The following is a 19,540-nucleotide window of genomic DNA, read 5'->3' as shown; positions in this document are numbered from 1 at the left end:
AATCTCCAATAAATCCCCTATTAATCCCAAATAAATCCCTATTAATCCCCATTACAACCTATTAATCCCCTATTAATCCCTATTAATCCCTAATAAATCTCTATTAATCCCCATTAACCTCTATTAATTCCCTATTAATCCCTATTATTCCCTATTAATTTTCTATTAATCCCCATTAAACCCCTATTAATCCCTATTAATCTCTAATAAATCCTTATTAATCTCCATTAAAACCCCATTAACCCCTATTAATCCCATGTTAACTCACTTATAACCCCTATTGACGCCTATTAATCCCTATTAATCCCTAATAAATCCCTATTAAACCCGTATTAAGCCCCATTAATCCCCTATTAACCCACTAATAACCCTTAATAACCCCTATTAATTCCCATTAAACCCACATTAACCTCCATTAAACCCCATTAAACCCCCATTAATTCCTAATAAATTACTATTAAACCCCTATTAATCCCTATTAATCTCTAATAAATTCCCATTACACCCCTAATAATCCCTATTAAACCCCTATTAACCCCTATTAATCCCTATTAATCCCTATTAACTGCTATTGATCCCTAATAAATCCCTGTTAATCCCTAGTAAACCCCATTAAACCCCATTAACTCACCTTTAACCGCCCCCCAGGCCCCCATATTAAGGGGGGAGGTCACATCAGCCCCAGATGAGCCCCCCCGTCCCCCATGGCCGAATGGGACCCAACGCAGCCACCCCTGGTGGTACACGCTTTGTCTTGCAGGAGAAGCAGCTCATTGCCCAGCTGGAAGAGCAGCTGAAGGCTGAGACAGAGGAGATCGAGGTAGTGTGGTGGGTTGAGGGAAGGGGTGGGGGGCTGCCCACCCCCATGTTGTGGACCTGGAGCTCATGTTTTTGTCTTCCAGGTGCTGCGCAGGGAGAAACAGCGCCTGCGAGAGGAGCGTGAGGAGCTGGAGCTGGAGGGTGCCTGGTGAGTGGGACCCACCCATGGGACCCTGCACCCCACGCCTGCACACGGGGGTCTCTGACACACCTGGGGCAGCAATGGGACTGCAGTGCTGCTGGAGATAGGGCTCTGGTTACTGCACGGTGTGGCAGAGCAGCCCCATCCCAGCCCTGGGGGGTGGGCACACAGTGCTGGGGAGCCCCCCGTGGTGATAGACTCCAACCAAGCCTTGTTCAACACAGGCAACAGCATCAGATGGAGCTGGAGGTGGAGTGTGAGCCTGGGGCTGTGCTGCCGGAGCTGGTGGAGGCACAGCTGGTAAGGGGCAGAACACACAGCACCCTCACCCCATCCAACAGGGGTCTCCCCATCCAACAATGGGGTCTCCCCATTCAATGGGGTCTCCTTGAGGACAGGGCTCCTTCCAGCACTGTTGTGCTGCTGGGCTCCCGAGTCCTGCATGATCCCCCTGCTGTGCAGCAGACCCTGACCTCCATCTCTGCCCCATCTTCACCTACAGGAGAAGGAGCGGGCGAGGAGACGTGGGTTCTCCTTCTGGATGGACGTCCTTCTGGGCTGTCACAGAACTGCTTTGTCCTCTTGCTGCTGAAAGGAGCCAACCAGGAGCAGGGAATGGATGCACAGGACCTCAACTCTGACCCGCAGGAAAACTCAGGACAATGGAATGTAGTCTGCCAATCTTTTACCAGTTCAGCTGTGCTTTAAGACTCATTATTGTGAAGCCTTTTAAAATATTTATTTTTATATATATATATATATACTATAAGACTACTCAGTTATACTGTCAATCATCTCGGAAAGTTCAAGATGGAGTTCATCCACATCCTTCTCCAGCTCCAAGTCATATTGTCCTTCCATTTCCTCTAAGAATTCCGAGATGAACTTTTCAAGGTCATCTTCCACAGCCTTGGTGAGCAGGCTGACCTCCGGCAGGGCTGGAGCAGCAGTCTGGAAAGAAGGAAGACAAAGTCAATGATTGCTCAGGAGATCCTTCCTCTGCAGCACTTCTCCTTCAGCACTGCTGAGCCTTAACCCAACATGGGGGCCAAGGGGCTCCTGAAGGACGTTAACAGTAAGCCTGACCAGGACAGCACTGACACTTCCTCCCCTCCTTACCAAAGCTGCTATTTTAGCCTTTTTAGCTGGAGGCTCCTCTTCTTCAGTGCTTCTCCGAGGATTCACAGCTGCCACAGCAGAAGGAGAGATCTCAGCAGCCTTCCGCTTCCTTGCTCGCTTCGTGGGGCTGCTGGCTTTGCCATCCCAAGGCTTCTCACACACATTGCCCTTGGCTACAGGAAGAAGAGAGAGCTGGTACAATTGTGCCTCGAGAGGAGTCCAGGTTGTCCTGTCATTCCCACAGCTCTTCTCCACAGTTAAATACATCCGGCCAGCAAAATTACATTGCTCTTTCCACAAATCTCAGCAATATCTTCCACAGTAAGTGCTGCATACCAACAGTCCGACCAAAGGAACAAAGAAACTGCACAGCTACACCATATTATAACCCAGACAAGGGAAACAGCCATACAGCAGGAGAAAGCAATACATGGTCCCTCTAGAGAAAGGAAAAAGCAGCAGCTACAGACAAGAGTGTGCAACCAGACGCTGTGCAAGCCACAACAGACCCACAAAATACATCCAGGGGTTTATCACACAGGTAAGTCTGCAGCTCAGTGCCACTGTCTGTCCCTCGTTCTCAAGCTGAAGTCTGGCTGGAAGGAACACAAGTGAACTAAGAAAATAAGCATTTCCCTAGGCACGCACCCACCATGAGCACTCAGGTCCCTTTACTTCCGAGGACCACCTCACACTCAACACTCATTCATAGTTCTCTGCTCCTGAGGTTGGGCTGATGGTTTCCCTGGCAATGCTGGTGCCCACCGTGCTGAGATTTCACTTAGGCCTTTGCAAGCTGATAAGCTGACCATGAAGGGTGGATTCAGGACTGCTAAGCTCTGCACTTTTACCTTGGACTGTTTCTTTAGCAGCAGCCGGCACAGCAGCCACTTCCTTCTTCAGCTTCTCCGGTTGTCTCAGCTGCAGCTTCTCCTTTATTGTCCCCTCAAGGCTCTTTGCTTGAACTCTAGAATTTGGTGTACTCTGATCCCAGGGCTAAAAAGAAATAAAGTAAGTGCAAAATCAGAACAAACACCAGGGGGAGTGTATGAAGGAAATCAGTTTGGAGATACTGCAAAAACGGCTGCACCTGGAACAGTACATTCCTGTCACTTGGGTCACTGACCCTTTCATAAATGCCTGCATATAACAAGATCCATGCTTTGCTGTGAAAACACTGTTTCAAACGTGTGCAATTAACAAAGCAAGCTCGTTTAAATCAGCGCAGTACTGGAGTTGTTACCTACCACATTCTATCTGAGCAACAGAAAGTCATTCCTGTTCCCCTACACAACATCCACCCACAGTCTGATTTCCCTGAACACGAAGCCGTCGTGGCCTTTTTGTATCCAGTGCCCCCCACGTTAACCTCACAAGTTGTACCTGGTGCCAGCAGGGTTACTGCCTCACTGCCAGATACAATCAGATCAATTCTGAGTTTGAGGAGTGCAAAGCTGTCTGGGAAAGCCATTGAAAGTATCAGGATTGTGAAACATGGCTGCAGCTCTTCACCAAAGGCAGGAAGGTAGGAATGCACTCATGATGGTGGCACATGGTGAGCAGTGAGACATGAGAACATGTGAAGAAATTGTGTCAATGTGTCCATCTTCAGAAGGGACTCACCTCTGCGGGTGCAGAGACAGCTTTGGGAGCAGCCCTGCTCCATTCCGCAGTCTTTTCCTCTTCTCTTCCAGGTGCTTTAAAACAAGGAAAATGAAAATCATTTGGTCAACAGCAAGCATAGAAAGAAACCTGAGTGCCAGTGTTTCCTCCACGTGCTTATTTCCTCACATTCAATAACAAAGCACAGACAGAGGCGACATTACGCAGTCCATACAGTATCCAAGCTCTTCCCTCCTTCACATGCTGTCTCATCACAAAGCCTTTCACCTCCCCAATGAATAACTCACCCCCCCTGACCTTTTTTACAGAGGTTGGCCCCCATGTTGAGGAGTCAATCCTTGCTTTAGAAACACATTTACATATCAAACTAAGCAACACACGCCAAAGATGAAGGCAACCTTGGCATCAACACACAGAACATGCCACACCAAAAACATGGCAGAAAGAAAATACAGGAGAAACAGAATTACAAAACCTCACAGCGAATGAATTTTCCAAAATGAAGCAGGCAGACACCACGGATTCAATGGAAAAACACATGGATGGACATCCTGGCACTTCCTGCCTTTGCATGTTGTAAGAAACAGCCAAGGCAATTCTAAGCAAACTCCATTTGCTTGACAGGGGAAGCACTTCGGCAGAGCAGACAATGAAGCACCTCCTTACCTGCTGGCTTTGTGATCTGCTGCATCCGCAGGGCTTTCTCCTGCTTGATTTCTTCCAAGGTTTTAATATGAACTTCTTCCAATCTCTTGATTTTACGCCGTGGCTCTTCCAGTTTCACTTTACCCGGCCCAGGTGGAGGGAAAATTCTCTTGTTCTTGCATTTACCCTCAGCTCTCTTGTCAGTAAGAAGCTCTTCTACTTTTTGCTTCTCTTCCTCCAGTCCTTTGTGTTTCCTTTCAGCCAGGGCTTCCGAGTAGCTTTTGATGTGAACTGCAGGGGAAGGCCTCACCCTGGAGCTGGGATCCTCCACCTTACAGCACCCTTCTGCCTGGGGGGCAGCTGGGGTTTCTCCTCGCTGATTCGCTCTCTCAAGACGGATCTCTTCCAGAGTTTTGACATGGATCTCCCCTGCTGGCTTGGCACCCTTCTCTGCCATCATCAAGAAAGGAGAAGAATAATGATTAAATGAGAGTCCAATGAGAGCTTAAGTTTGCAGATTTGTCATAATATTACAGAATATGAGTGTTCCCAACAGCGCATCACAGGACAGCTTCACTCTGCAGTTTTCTCTCCAAAGCCACCTGTCCTATATTTTGAAAACCAGTCCGATTTTTCCCTTTCAAATTAACATTTAGGGCTCTGTGGAAGTGGTCTAAATTCATGAGAAGGAAAAAGGGGAAAGCAGGTGTAATACCTAGTTATTATCTATCTGAGCACAAGTATGCCCCTGTCTCTCCTTCAGAGACTTCATGCCTTGAACTACAGAACGGAACAAACCAGGGATGCTGCATAAATGCCAGCTCTGTGCTCACGTTTCAAAACGGGGCAGGGAAAGGAACTTCAAATCCCAGTGATGAAGACTTCAGCAAGCACGCAAAGAGAACGCTCCCAGGAAAGAACAAGCAGAAAGCCTAGAGAATCTGTGCAGCAAACACCAATGACCATTTACCTCTCCTTGGTGCTCTGTCAATCTTGATCTTCTTCCCCAGCCTTTCTGCAAGGCTGCGTTTCAGCGGAAGGCCACTGACATCAGCTACAGAGAGAAAACAACAACATTCCTAAGATAATTCCTTTGGAGAAAGATTTTTACAACAGTCAACCACAAACTGTGGTTTCTCCAAGTGTATGTTCTCAAATTCACCTTCCAGCTGCTACACTTGTGTGCCACATGGAGTCATCACAGACCCACGACACATTTTCCTCCCTCCTGCTTCAGCAGTGCCCTCCCATTTGCGTGGAGGCAGCCAAACAGCAGCTCACAAGCAGCCCTTACCTACAGAGGATTCCTGTTTTCCAGGTTCATCAGCAATATTCAGTCGAATCACGGGCTTCTCCCCTAAAACAAAGAAAAACAAAGTGCTTATTTGTCAGAAACCAACAGAATTACTGTCTTGTGAGCCCATTTCCCACCCAAAACAAATACACCCAAAAGACACCACTTTGACAGCCCTGACAGAAAATAATATTGCAACTGTAATGCAATCAGGGTAAGTCCCAATTATAGTTTATCCATTCCACTTAGGAGCCACCAAATGGAAACAAAGGTACTCCTCATTACCCTGCTTTGCAGACAGCGTCACAGTTCTGACCAGTGTCCGCACATTCTCCTTCTTAGGCACAGGAACAGTCTGAGATTGGAGCAGATGAGCAGGAGCTCCTGAAGGCCCTTCTGATCCAAGTGAACAAACAGACAGTGTTTACAACAAGAAAAAGAAAAGCCACTGCCAACAACAAAAGCAAACCTGACAGAACCGTCACAAAGACCAGAGCGCATTTCTTACTCACTACTGTCCAATGTGCAACAACCACTGCACAGCTCTATTCCCCAACACAGTGCCAGCTATCTGAGTATTATCAGAAGGATAACAAAGTAGGGCACATGAACTCACCACTTTGTTGTTTGGTTTTATCCTTTTGTTTCTTCAGTTTGATCTCTTCAAGTGTTTTTATTCCAAAATTCAGACTGTCATCTGGGAACACAGAGCAGTGAATGAGACTGAAGGACAGAGGCACACGCTGAGGACCACAGCTCTGCAAACTGCCTCCTGCTCAGAAGCATGCAGAACAAACCCTGTCAGCTCTCCCCACAGCTAAGAGCACCATGGACCTGATGTCTGTCTGCTGCCCTCCTTTCATCCTTCTGGATATTAAAAGTAGGCTTTATCCCTTACTTTATCCCATCCACATGACATTAGATTCCTCTATCAGCAAATGTGACTTTCACCACTGGTTGGAAAGATGCACATACAGGCACTTAAACTCCATGCTGTGGCCTCGTCATGCTCTAATGCTCTAAACAAAGGAGTTTACCTTCCTAATCTGAAATGCACATGAAGTTACGAGGTAGGAACAAGATCATGGAAATAGCCGAGTCCATTCAGCAACCCTATGTTCTGTTGTGTTTGTACAATAAATTGCTTTGGAGTTAATTGGCTAGTGCTTCTGATTAATCCTGGAATACCTTGTTTTGTATCAGCATTAGATTTCCTAATGGAAATGATCCGCAATCCATGATGGTTTTCTTTAGCTGGTTGCTGGACAGGTGTTTTTATTTCTTCTCCCTCCTTAGAAAGCTGGTCTGTACAAGGAAAGAAAAAATCAGCCTCTTCAGTTACGCGGTAGGAATTCAATCAGATTTCCCACATTTATGTAGCTCATACAATGACACTTCAGCCCACAGTTAATATTCTTAAGTACAAATGTAAGTGACTACAGATGGGTTCTTTATTTAAACTGCTACACTTACCTGGTAAACACATAGAAGCAGCCTAAGTAAATAGTGTAACTACTAGAGAACCGGGAAATCAACCACACTCACCATCACCTTTGTCATCATCTGCAGAATTGATGACAACGGGAGGATGTGTCGGGCTTGGGACATTCTCTGAGTTTTCCACTTCCATCACTTCCATTGACTGTGGAGAGGGATCGGACTGCACGGAAAGCTCTGCTGCACTGTTATCTGAGCTGCGCTCGGATCGTCACCTGCAGACTCTGGTGGACTTGGCAGCGTAGCTACAGGAAGAAAAGGATCAATTTAAAACTTTGATCCTAACCTTACAACCACTGCACAAAGATGGCAGGCAAGGCTGAAAACCCACACAGATAAATGCTGAGTCACCAGTTGTCCATCCAACTGGCTACTGGGTGAACAAGGAAATCCCCCCCTACACAACATTCACCCAGTAAAAGCTTAAATTCAGGAAAACAACCTGCAAGGCAAAGGCCACAGGAGGAAAAAGAAGCTGAGCATGCAAGAAAAAACTGAAATATCAGAAGCACATAAATTTGAGCTGTGCTCCTATCTATCATCTTCCCAGCTTTCTTCATTCAATCAGTCTCTCAGGATCAGTTGTTTCAAAACATTGCCCTCCTCAACACTGGTCAAACTCTAGTAACATCACCCTGACTCAGCACGGAGCCCCTGGGCTGCACGGCTGCAAGCCCTCCAATGGAGCCCCTCCTTCAACACCACGAGTGACAGCAGTGAGTAACCCCAACACATTTGTCTGACCGCTGCAGGTCTTCAAGCTCACCCACCTGGACAACATCAGCAAAGACAGCGATCTTCCAAGCCTTGCAGTTCACTTCTCCTGTAGGCCAAACCAACACTGAATCCGTCAATTAAGAATAACGGGGTAGGAAGAATTTTCCTCCTCACTTTGCCAATGTCAAATTCTGTAAGTTGGAATTTCTGGTCTTCAAGGTTTCTTCACCTATGAAGAAAACACTAAAACCTTCCCCTGTCTTTGTTACCTGTACAGCAAAAGCATGCCAGTGCGTATCAATACACAAATCCACACACATGTGCCTGAATACGGTAACTCAGCACTGCATGGAGCTGCAGCACGTTCTGCTCAGCCACAACAAGGGTTTGGGTTGTTGTTTTTTTTTCTTTTCTGATGTAAAAATCAAATATTTTGGTATTTTAGGTTTGTTTTGTTGGTTTTGTTTTTTTTTTAAGGTATCAAATGCAGTAAAACCTACAACCAGGACAGACAGAAGATCAAATTCAAGTGATTCGGAACTCTTTCATTAAAGTGCTGCACTTTTCTGTGCTAAGCATTTCCTACAGTCAGTAAGGAAAGGCTGGAACCTTTTACTCACACAAACACTAGTGAATTTTCCAAAAAAAATGTTTTTTTTTCAGGGAATTTTCCCAAATCTAAACTAAAGAGAGGAGAAGTCGGGCTCTCAAGTTAGTTGCTGGACTGACTGCATGACAAAGGGAACAAAAACAGCAGTTAAGGACAAAGTTTCCTTCCCTCCTCCAATACTGATAGAAATGCTGCCTTTTTACCTTTAGTACCTTCACAACAGATTGGCAGATTCCTACGTTCCTAAAGACCTCAATGCTGCTCAGCACAGACACCGGGCACCAACTGCCACTGGACTCTGCACCGTGGAACACGCACACAGCTCAGCACTTCTGTTCTCCTCACAATTGGAAGGGTTCTAGAATCGGGAGCATGAAGCGGACTAGAAATACCTCACATCCCTCTGCTCCTTACGAGCCCTTCCATTTTAAAACAAGATAACCCCAGACACATCTGTTAGCACAGCAGCCCAAATGCTAACCAGAACACACAGTGTGTAACGCCGAAAGTACCAGTTTAATGCCATGCCACAAACCCTATTTAATGGTGCAGGTGACCGCCCCTATCAGATACCCGTGACCTCCCTGACTCCAGCCCCGGTGCACGCAGACACCACCTGCCCAATACCCAACATCTCCCCCCTCTTTATCATCTCCAGCCCCTGTAAAGGTTCCCCCACCTACTCCCTGTTACTCCAAAGGTGATTTGCACATTTAAGGCTATTCCGCAAATGAATCAAACATTAAACATATGCGAAAAACAATTAAGCTGTCATAACAACAGATCAAAGTGATGCAGCTGTAGTGCCTACAATCCTGAAAGCACACAACAGCAATCTGCCTAACAATTGTGAAATGCTGTATGGCAACACTTAGTCAACTTGTAGAGAACAGTGCATTCAAGTTCAAGATAACAGCACAGTACACAATGGAGTTACAACTTTTCCAAGTTCAATGTAACACTGTTGTACAGAATCTTCGTGGCATTCCAGTTCTGTCCAGTGTGCATTATAATGTCACACTCCATAACCAGATAAGAAGACAAAACCATATTGGCTGTGCAGAATCGTTCTGAATGTCCACCACTGGGGGATTACCCAGGAACCCGGCAGCCCGCTCGACCCCGCTCCCGCACAGCCCCCACCCCCAGCAACATCCCCCCAAACACTGACAAACTGTGACACCCCACACAATGAACAAACGTTTACAAACTTCTTACAATGGGACCCCAAAGGGGCCCATCAGCCCCCGCCGGGCCCCCCCCGTGCCCCCATGAGGTGCCCCCCACCCAACGCTCCCCCGGTGCCAGCCCCACCCCACAGCAGCACCACCGACCCCACACGGCAGCAGCCCCAGACGCCGCCGCCCCACAGGGCAGACGAGGCGGCTCCAATGGGGGGGGATAAAGGGGGGGGTCGGGGGATAAAGGAGGTGGGGGACGGGGCTGGGGGGGGGAATGGAGCACGGACGGCAACGGGAGCACGGCCCTATAGGGGAGCACGGCCCTATAGGGGCGCATGGACGGCTATGGGAGCATGGCCCTATAAGGGATCACAGCCCTATATGGGATCAGGCTCCCTATAGAGGAGCACGGCCCCATAAGGGAGCATGGCCCTATAGGGGAGCACGGCACTATAAGGGAGCACAGCCCTATATGGGATCAGAGCCCCCTATGGGATCAGGGCCCTATAAGGGATCACGGCCCTATATGGGAGCCGTGGTGCGACTCCATGGGGCTGCCGGCCCTGCTGAGGGCTCTGCTGCGGGAACGGAACCATAGGACCGGACAGAACGGAACGGACCAAACTGGGACAGGACAGAACGGAACGGACAGAGCCGGGACGGGACAGAACCGAGCGGACCAAACCGGGACGGCAGGTATGGGAATGGGGGGGGGGGGGGGGGCAACGGCAGGGGGGGGCAATGTGACCGGGGGGTCACCTGGGGTCAGTGTCACTGGGGTCGCCATCATGGGGGTGTCACCATATTGGGGGGGTTCACCATTACTGGGGTCACTGTCATGGGGGGGGGTCAACATAATGGGGGTCACCTGGGGTCATTGCCACTGGGGTCACCATATTGGGGGGGGTGTCCCCATCCCTGGTCGCCATTTGCCATGTTCCACCATGTCTGTGTGTGTCCCCAGGTGTGTCGGTGTCACCACGGCTCAGCACAGCGTCAGCAGGACCTCCCTTATCAGCAGGACCCCCCCCATGCCCCCATCCCCCCTTATCACCATGTCCCCCCCTATCACCACCAAGGCCCTCCTTCTCACTATCACGACCCACTATCGCACCACCACAGCGCCCCCTGTCGGCCCGCCCCCCCTTATCAGCCCGCCCCCGTTTCCCGTCCCCGTTCTGCCCGTTCTGCCGCCGTAACGGGGAGTCCCGCGCGGTGTGGAGCAGCCACGCTCTGAAGGACGCGCGTGGCCGCGTGCTGTGCCCCATCCTGCGGCGCTACGTGTGTCCGCAGTGCGGCGCCACGCGGGACAACGCGCACACCAGGAGGTTCTGCCCGCTCACCCCGGCGTCATATCGCTCTGTGTATGCACCGAGAGCACGGGGACACGGGGACGGCGGTGACTGATAGCAGGTAATGGGGTATGGGGTTATAGGGGCTATTAGGTGATGGGCTTGTGGGTTATCGGGTTATTTATGGGGTTGTGGGGGTTATGGGGTTATTTACGGGGTTATGGGGTTGGCTATGGGGTTATGGGGTTATAGGGGTATGGGGTTATTGGGGTTTGGGGTTGTGGGGTTATAAGGGGTTATGGGCTATAGGGGTTATGGGGTTGGCCCCCACATATTCTACTGTGTGTGTTGGGGCAGTTGTGGTGGTGATGATGTTAATTAAGGCCGTAATTACTAATTACTATTACTAATAACGCACTCTGTGTCATCCCCAGGCTGTGCTGAGCGCAACGTGGGACAGAAGGCAGCAGCTGGGCACCAACTGTGCACCATCATTAGTGCACTGTCACTTGTGCACCATCATTTGTACACCATCAGCTTTGCACCACCACTTGTGCACCATCATCTTTACACCATCACTTTACACCTTCAGTTGTGCATCATCACTTGTGCACCATACCTTTGCACCATCACTTTGCACCACTACTTTGTACCATCATTTGTACACCATCACTTGTGCACCATCACTTTGCAGCATCCCTTTGCACCTTCAGTTGTGCACCACCACTTTGCACCATCATTTGTGCACCGTCAGCTTTACACCACCACTTTGCACCAGGAGCAGAGCTCAGCAGCTGTTCCCTGTTGTGTTGTTGTGTTATTGTGTAGTTGTGTTGTTCCAGCCCTGCTCACACTCGTGTGTTTATTGCACCATTATGGGCTTTTTTCCCCCAATAAAGCCCCACTCACAGCTGCAGCTTCATCCTGGCTCGTCCCCCTCCATCTTCCTCCTCCTCCTCCTGCTGTTGTTCACCCCCCGGCTCTGCTCACGACGCAGCCGCAGCAGCGACTCCAGGGCACGATGGGCGCTCATCACACGGCGGCTGTAGGATAATGGGACCCCATAGGGGATAATGAGACCCCATAGAGACCAATGAGACCTCATAGGGAACAATGGGACCCCACAGAGACCAATGAGACCCCATAGGGGGCAATGAGAGTCCCCATAAGGGACAGTGAGACCCCATAGGGGATAGTGAGACCCCTATAGGGCACGATGGGCGCTCATCACACGGCGGCTGCAGGGACAATGAGACCCCATAGGGGACAATGAGACCCCATAGAGACCAATGAGACCCCATAGGGGATAATGAGAGCCCATAGGGGATAGTGAGACCCCACAGGGGACAGTGAGACCCCACAGGGGACAGTGAGACCCCATAGGGGACAGTGAGACCCCATAAGTGCCAATGGGACCCTAACCCTAACCCCCCCCCCAGCACTCACTTGAGGTTGGACAGCTCGAGGATCAGCCCCCCCAGCACCGCAGACGCATCCTCACGTGGTGCCACCTCATTCCTGGGGGTCAAAGGGGGTGAAAATGGCACCAATCCGGGGCTTTTTAAGCCCAAAATGAGCTCTGGGTTCTAGTGGGGGGAGGGGGTTTGACCTGGGGGTGCAGCTGGGTGAGGCCAGGTGCCCATCGGCGTCCACAGGGCACAGAGGGGCTGCAGGCTGGGAGGGGGTGGGGGGCTGGGGGAAAAATGGGGTGAAATGGGGGCAACTGGGGCAACAGGGGATGAACTGGGGGGAACTGGGATGAACTGGGGTGAATGGGGGTGAATGGGGGGGGATTGGGGGATATGAGAGTGACTTGGGGGGGGGACTGGAGTGATGTGGGGTGAATTGGGGTGAATGGGGGAGAATTGGGGGGATTGGGGGGGTCTGAGAGTGACTGGGGGGGAACTGGGATGAATTAGGGTGAATGGGAGAGAACAGGGGGGGATTGGGGGGATCTGAGGGTGACTTGGGGGGAACTGAGATGATTTGGGGTGAATGGGGGCAAATTGAGGGGGACTGGGGGATATGAGAGTGACTTGGGGGGGGACTGGGATGAATTGGGGTGAATGGGGGGAAACTGGGGAGGATTGGGGGATCTGAGGGTGACTTGGGGTGGGACTGGGATGAATTTGGGTGATTTGGGGGTGAATTGGGGGGGATTGGGGGGATCTAAGAGTGACTTGGGGGGGGAATTGGTGTGATTTGGGATGATTTGGGGGTGAATGGGGGGGAACTGGGGTAAACTGGGGCACCAAGGGCTGAACTGGGGGGAACTGGGATGAAATGGGGTGAACTGGGGGGATCTGAGGGTGACTTGGGGGGGGAACTGGGATGATGTGGGGTGAAATGGGGGTGAATGGGGGGGGATTGGGGGATATGAGAGTGACCTGGGGGGGGACTGGGGTGATGTGGGGTGAATTGGGGTGAATGGGGGAGAATTGGGGGTATTGGGGGGGTCTGAGAGTGACGGGGGGGAACTGGGATGAACTGGGGTGAATGGGGACAAATTGGGGGGGATTGGGGGAACTGAGGGTGACTTGGGGGGGGACTGGGGTGAATTGGGGTGAATGGGGGAGAATTGGGGAGGTTGGGGAGGGACTGGGATGAATTGGGGTGATTTGGGGTGAATGGGGGCAAGGGGGATCTGAGAGTGACTGGGGGGGGAACTGGGATGAATTAGGGTGAATGGGAGAGAACAGGGGGGGATTGGGGGGATCTGAGGGTGACTTGGGGGGAACTGAGATGATTTGGGGTGAATGGGGGCAAATTGAGGGGGACTGGGGGATATGAGAGTGACCTGAGGGGGAACTGGGATGAATTTGGGTGATTTGGGGGTGAATGGCGGAGAACTGGGGTTAACTGGGGTAAGTTGGAGTGATTTGGGGTGAACTGGGGTAAACTGGGGCAATCTAGAGTGGAATGGGGGGTAAACTGGGGTGAACTGGAGCTCTATGGGGTGAAGTGGGACAATGTGGGGTGCAGTGGGGTGCTATGGGGCTGTTCCCTATTGGTTCTCATAGTACTCTGGCATTACCTGCAGCAGCTCGGTGTCCCCCCCTGGCACCCCACTGTGCTCCGGTGCTGAGATGTGGGGCAGCCCCACAGTGCCAGCCCCATAGCGCTCCTCATGCTCTGCCCCACAAGTGGGCTCCGCTTTGGCTGCCCACTCCCCCTCCAATGGCTCTTTGGTGGCCTCAATGCATTCTGTGCCCCCATCGGTGTCACTATGGGGCTGTGGGGTGCTATGGGGCTGTAGGTCCCCCATCTCAGGGCTGTTCTGGTCCTCCTGCTGCTCGCAGCCATCCATCCCATCCTGGAACAAACCCCCCCATAACCTGTGTGCTCCCTGCCCCATAGCCATGGAGAGCTGTGGGGTGACGCTGGGGGGGCAGAGGCCCTGTCCTACCTGTGCCAATGGGGCCGCTGTGGGGCTGAGCTCCTCCATCACGCTGAGCTGTGGGGCGGCTGCTGGGCCTCCGTTATCAGAGCGGCTGTAACCAAACAGACCCCAAACCCCATCAGCTGGGGGGCACCGGGACCCATTGCTGGCCCCAGGCCCCATTCCTACCCCCAAGCCCCATTTCCACCTCCAGCCCCCCCTCTGCCCCCCAACCTCCCATTTCCCCCCATTACCTCTCTGTTCCATCTCCATGCACTGAGTCCATCCCTCCGCCATTGTCCAGAGCGTCGCCTCCAATCATGGCCCCCATACTGATGTCCTCCATATTGGTGTCCCCCCCATTTATGTCTCCCCCATTGCTGTCCCCCATATTGCTGTCTCCCCCCTTGGTGTCCCCCATATTAGTGTCCCCTCCACTTACATACCCCTCATTGCTGCCCCCTCTATTGGTGTCCCCCCCATTTCTGTCCCTCTCCTTGATGTCCCCTCCATTGATGTCCCCCTCATTGGTGTCCCCCATATTGCTGCCCCCTCCATTGGTCTCCTCTTCCTCGGTGCCCCTCATATTAGTATCCCCCCCCTTGGTGTCCCCTCTATTGATGTCCTCCCCCTTGGTATCCACTCCATTAGTGTCTGCCATATTGGTGTCCACCATACTGGTGTCCCCTCCCTTGCTGTCCCTCCCCTTGGTGTCCCTGTCCCCTCCATTTTTGTCCCCTCCATTGGTGTCCACCATATTGGTGTCCGCCATATTGGTGTTTGCCATATTGGTGTCCCCCCCCTTGGTGTCCCCTCTATTGTTGTCCTCCCCATTGGTGCCCCATCCAATCATGTCCCCCCCCTTGCTGTCCGCCATATTGGTGTCCCCTCCATTGTTTCCCCCCTCATTGGTGTCCCCTCTATTAGTGTACCCTCCATTGATGTCCCCCCCCTTGCTGTCCCCCATATTAGTGTCCCCCCCATTAGTGTCCTCCATATTGCTGCCCACCATATTGCTGTCCCCCATATTGGTGTCCCCTCCATTTGTGCCCCCTCCATTGATGTCCCCCCCCTTGCTGTCCACCATATTGTTGTCCCCACTATAGTCGTCCCCCCCCATGAATGTGAGACGCTACCATGTTATAAAACTAAACTTCTGACTAACTGGAAAATTCAAATGACAAATATAAAACCTGGGGAAAATATAAATATATATATTCATTAATACCAGGGAAAATTCCTTAATAAAGTCACTCTAAGCTTTCAGTAACTCAATCCTCAATTCAGCACACTGTACACTGATGGGTAAATCCTTATATATGTATGTAATTTACACTCACACACTTCATTCCAAGTAGTTAAATATGCCCTGACTGCTAGAGCAAAAGGAAATCTCCACTTTTGTACCAAATGACATATTGGATAATGCATACTCATATTGTTCTACTGCTCTTGTCGTAATGGAAACTGTCAATGCAATTACATTTGCTTCACCATCAGAAAGTTTTATGAAAAATAAAACCTGGAACTACAACTGATCACTCTACAGAACTGTTACATAGCATTCAAGACAGCAAATTAAATGCCAGAAACTTAACCAGCTCATGCACCACTTCCTCATGTTTCCATAAAAGGCCTAGAAAAACAATGTGGATATTCTGTCTCTTTAGGTGAGATTATGCAGCAGTTTCTTTACTTCAAACAAAATTATTGGAGAGCATCCATGTTTACAATGGGCTGAAAAGCACATGCAGTTGCTGAAAGCTCTCTATAATTGTGGCAGTCACCTAATACTGTGTGACAGGAACACACAAGATAACACTTTGCTAACCTTCAAAGTAAAAGTAAGGCCTAAATGAAGTGCTTCTATAGCTCTCACTAGCAGTAATGATTTATTATCATTGATTAGCACTTCTTGGCTGAAGAGGAAATCTCCAGTTCCAATGTACATTAAAAATAAAGAGGTAATAGAGCATTACCTTAACACAGTGTTTCATCAAGTGAGTTGACACTATCTACAAGTAGTGCAATTCTCAGCAATAAGCCAGATTCAATAGTCCAAAAATTAAATGTGCAATTAAACTGTACGCTGAGTTACACTGCATTTCTTGCTATTACTGTCTTGAAAAAATAGTGATCTGCCTGTTTTTTCCAACTTTTCTCAAGGCAATGAAGATAACATAACTAAAATGGATACACCACCTCAGACGCCTTCCGTTTCATTTCCTTGCATAACGCATCACACTCCAGGGAAACTTGGCCTTCTTGTATCTTGCTGCACTGTACTTCCTGTTAAGTATAAATTGAATTGTTTGTAATTCATTTCCCTATATAAAAATTTAATTATAACGTTCATTTTGTTGGGAAAATTGTAAAACAATTTTATTCGGTATATTTACAGAATGAAGCTAATAAATATTATTTGAAACTGTAACTGTATTCAAGCATCCTTTTCTATTTTCCTTCTCTCTGATAAGATAAACTGAATCAAGAATAAATCAAGTGGTTCAGTTTAATTTTTCTTGTCTTTTTTTTCACTTATTTATTTAAGACAAAGCAATATAACCTCGTGAACTCTGTTACAAAAGATACCATGCAAAGTAACTAATAAGTAACTCTTCTGAAACTTCGTATCAATTCTCTAAACTGGCTGAAACTACAGGGCAAGGTCTGGTCATGGGAAGATCTCCCCTACTTCCTTCTCCTTCCTCCCCCTTACATTGAAGGCCAAAACAAACAAACAAACAAACAACAACAACAACAACAGAAAAAAACAAACAAACAAAAAAAAACACCACCAAAACCAAAACAGAATACCAGCACAGAGAGAAAGTTATAATCTATACTACTAGCCTATGAAGAATTTTGTCAGGAAAGCACAGTAACATAGCCAGAAGCTATTCTGGTTTTCATGCTTTCTGACAATATGCAGAACAATTTTCATAGCATACAGCAAAATCCAAAAACTAACTTCTTCAGAGCAATTCCAGCATGCTAAGATAAACCACCTGCCTAGATGGTTAAGAATATGGTCCACTACAAGTTGTGGGTTACAAATTCAAGTGGTTTATACGACCTTGCATGTTTACATGCATAGCCTCATGATGCAACAGTTAACTTCAACACCAGAAAAGGAAGAAAAAATCCTCCTGTTTTGCACTCAAATTATGAGCTCCTACATTTGATATTAATTGTGATGGTTCAGATGAGGCATATTTACAGAGCAGCTTGGAATACGTGTCCTGTCAACTCCCAACTTCACCAGTAGTATACACAGACAGAAGACTGGTAGAGGAGAATTCAGCTGCAAATATTAGGTACTCAATTCTGTTTCTCCTTATCTTCAAGATCGCAGGCTGCAGGCACAGAAGACTAAATATACAGGTACACTGTCCTATCCAAGCTAAGAAAGAAGTGCACTATCTGCTGTAAGTATGCAGCTCCAAGCAAATATGCATAAGGACCTTCTGGAATCAAAGATACCCTAATTACGATCTCAGACAAGGGCAGATGCATAAAGCAAACGTTAAAAGACATCATCTTTCACACTACAGAAATGAGTCATATTTCTGCAGTCAGATTAGCTGCAACTAATACACAGTCCAATTATCAATGGCTTATTGGTTCTACCAGCATTTACCCTCTACACTGTAGCTCTCTGTACAAAAGAGAGCATGGATTTGGGGCTTGACCTGGAAAACAGTGAGATGATATTTAAGGTGGGGATAGTGTTTTCTTCTCTTTCTGACGGGAAACACCATTTCACTAGGAATCAGAAGGACCACTTCATGGCTGTTTGAATAAGTGGGCTGTCATCATATAAGAATTAATTTTTATTAATTATATAATTAACTCAACAACCTTTCCACCTTATTAAAATCAAATTTACAAGATTGGGGGGGGGGGGAAAAAGTAACCGTCATCATATTTAAGGACCATAAAACTTTCAGAATAGCAGATCTGGAATGTTCCATTTCAGGCCACTGTAAAAGTGAAAAGTGAGCATCCTAAACATTAATTTCATTGCTTCTTGCTACCACATTTCAGTTGGACATCCACATAATCACTGAAGACATCCCGGCACTCTGGGACAATAAAATCTGAACTGGTCTGAAATAGCTATACAGCGTCAGAACTCAGCAGAAGATGATGACACATTTCAGTTTTCCAAAAACAGTATGAAAATTAGGGACAGCAACAACTAGATGTAACAGAGCTATCATGGAAATACCCATCTTCCTTATTCAATTAAGTCTGGCATAAGAAACAAGACCTCAAAGATCATCAAGTCCAACTGTAAACCTATATCTTAAGGAACAAGAAGCAGAAGTATACACGCAACCAATGAAATTATTGATTATACTGAACACAGTAGAGTAAGAAAAACTGAAATTAGTAAGAGCACTTAGTCACAACAAAATAATTTATCCTCAGCAGAAGTCAACATTTCAACTTATAAATAACTAGCTTTTCTTTATTTGTAAGCAGAGACTGCTCAATTTGAAGCACGTACTCTGGGTATTTCTGCCCAGAGAGATTTCTGGAGATTTCTGAGATTTCTGAAGACATTTCTTGGAGAAGCTAAGAACTCTGGGGAAACTGCATCTGTGTGGAAAGCTCAGAAGTTAACCGGGTCTTGAAAATAATTTAAGCATGCTTTGTTCAAGCCAGATAGTGAATTTTTCATTAACACTTGTCAAGAGGTCACAGCAGCCTCTGTTTTTCCCCTCATCATACTTGATAGCTATAAGCTTTGTCCTTTATCTCTGCTGAAAGCTAAGGATGCTGATGCCTCTGTTTGCTTTAAGGGCCTCAGACAACCGTCAATTAGGAATTCAAAACATCTGTGACTGTTCCAATTTATGTAATTATAAACTTCTCAGTTCCTAATGAGGAAAATGTGCTTTGACTTCTTAAATCACTCCAGATCATCTGATTATTTTCCTAATGGAACTACAAAAATTGAAGTGTGCTTGAAGAGAAAGGTATTGCAAATCTGGGAGCTAACATTTTCTACAATGAATTTTATGTTCCTTAGTGAATATTTTGATTGTTCCACCCAGACTTTCAGCTGCTGTTGCTGCTCTGCTCAAGTAACTGATTCTATTCCAGTCTTGACCAGAGACAATCCATGTACACAAGCCTAGGAACATACAAAGAAAATGTGTCACTCTCAGAAATGCAACTTCAAAACTTACCTTTTTCAGTCGCTTACAAGGACA

The 19,540-nt window shown here is 48.1% G+C and overlaps 1 long non-coding RNA gene and 1 pseudogene across 1 annotated transcript; both read right to left on the bottom strand.

The window, feature by feature from the left end:
- Window positions 1-1,471: 1,471 nt before the first annotated feature.
- On the bottom strand, window positions 1,472-10,915 carry LOC146751823 (zinc finger CCCH domain-containing protein 11A-like; annotated as a pseudogene).
- A 2,500-nt stretch (window positions 10,916-13,415) lies between these two features.
- Window positions 13,416-14,739, bottom strand: LOC146751822 (uncharacterized). Its single transcript, XR_014941136.1, has 3 exons — window positions 14,573-14,739; window positions 14,346-14,430; window positions 13,416-14,252 (listed from the first exon to the last, which is right to left on the bottom strand). It is a non-coding gene; the product is annotated as an uncharacterized LOC146751822 (long non-coding RNA).
- Between the last annotated feature and the right edge of the window lie 4,801 nt (window positions 14,740-19,540).

This window comes from Coturnix japonica, unplaced genomic scaffold, assembly GCF_054131305.1.
Source record: "Coturnix japonica strain WE unplaced genomic scaffold, WE-NBRP24 Scf061, whole genome shotgun sequence".
Classification (NCBI taxonomy): Eukaryota; Metazoa; Chordata; class Aves; order Galliformes; family Phasianidae; genus Coturnix; species Coturnix japonica.
This window is presented reverse-complemented; position numbering and strand designations above follow the sequence as displayed.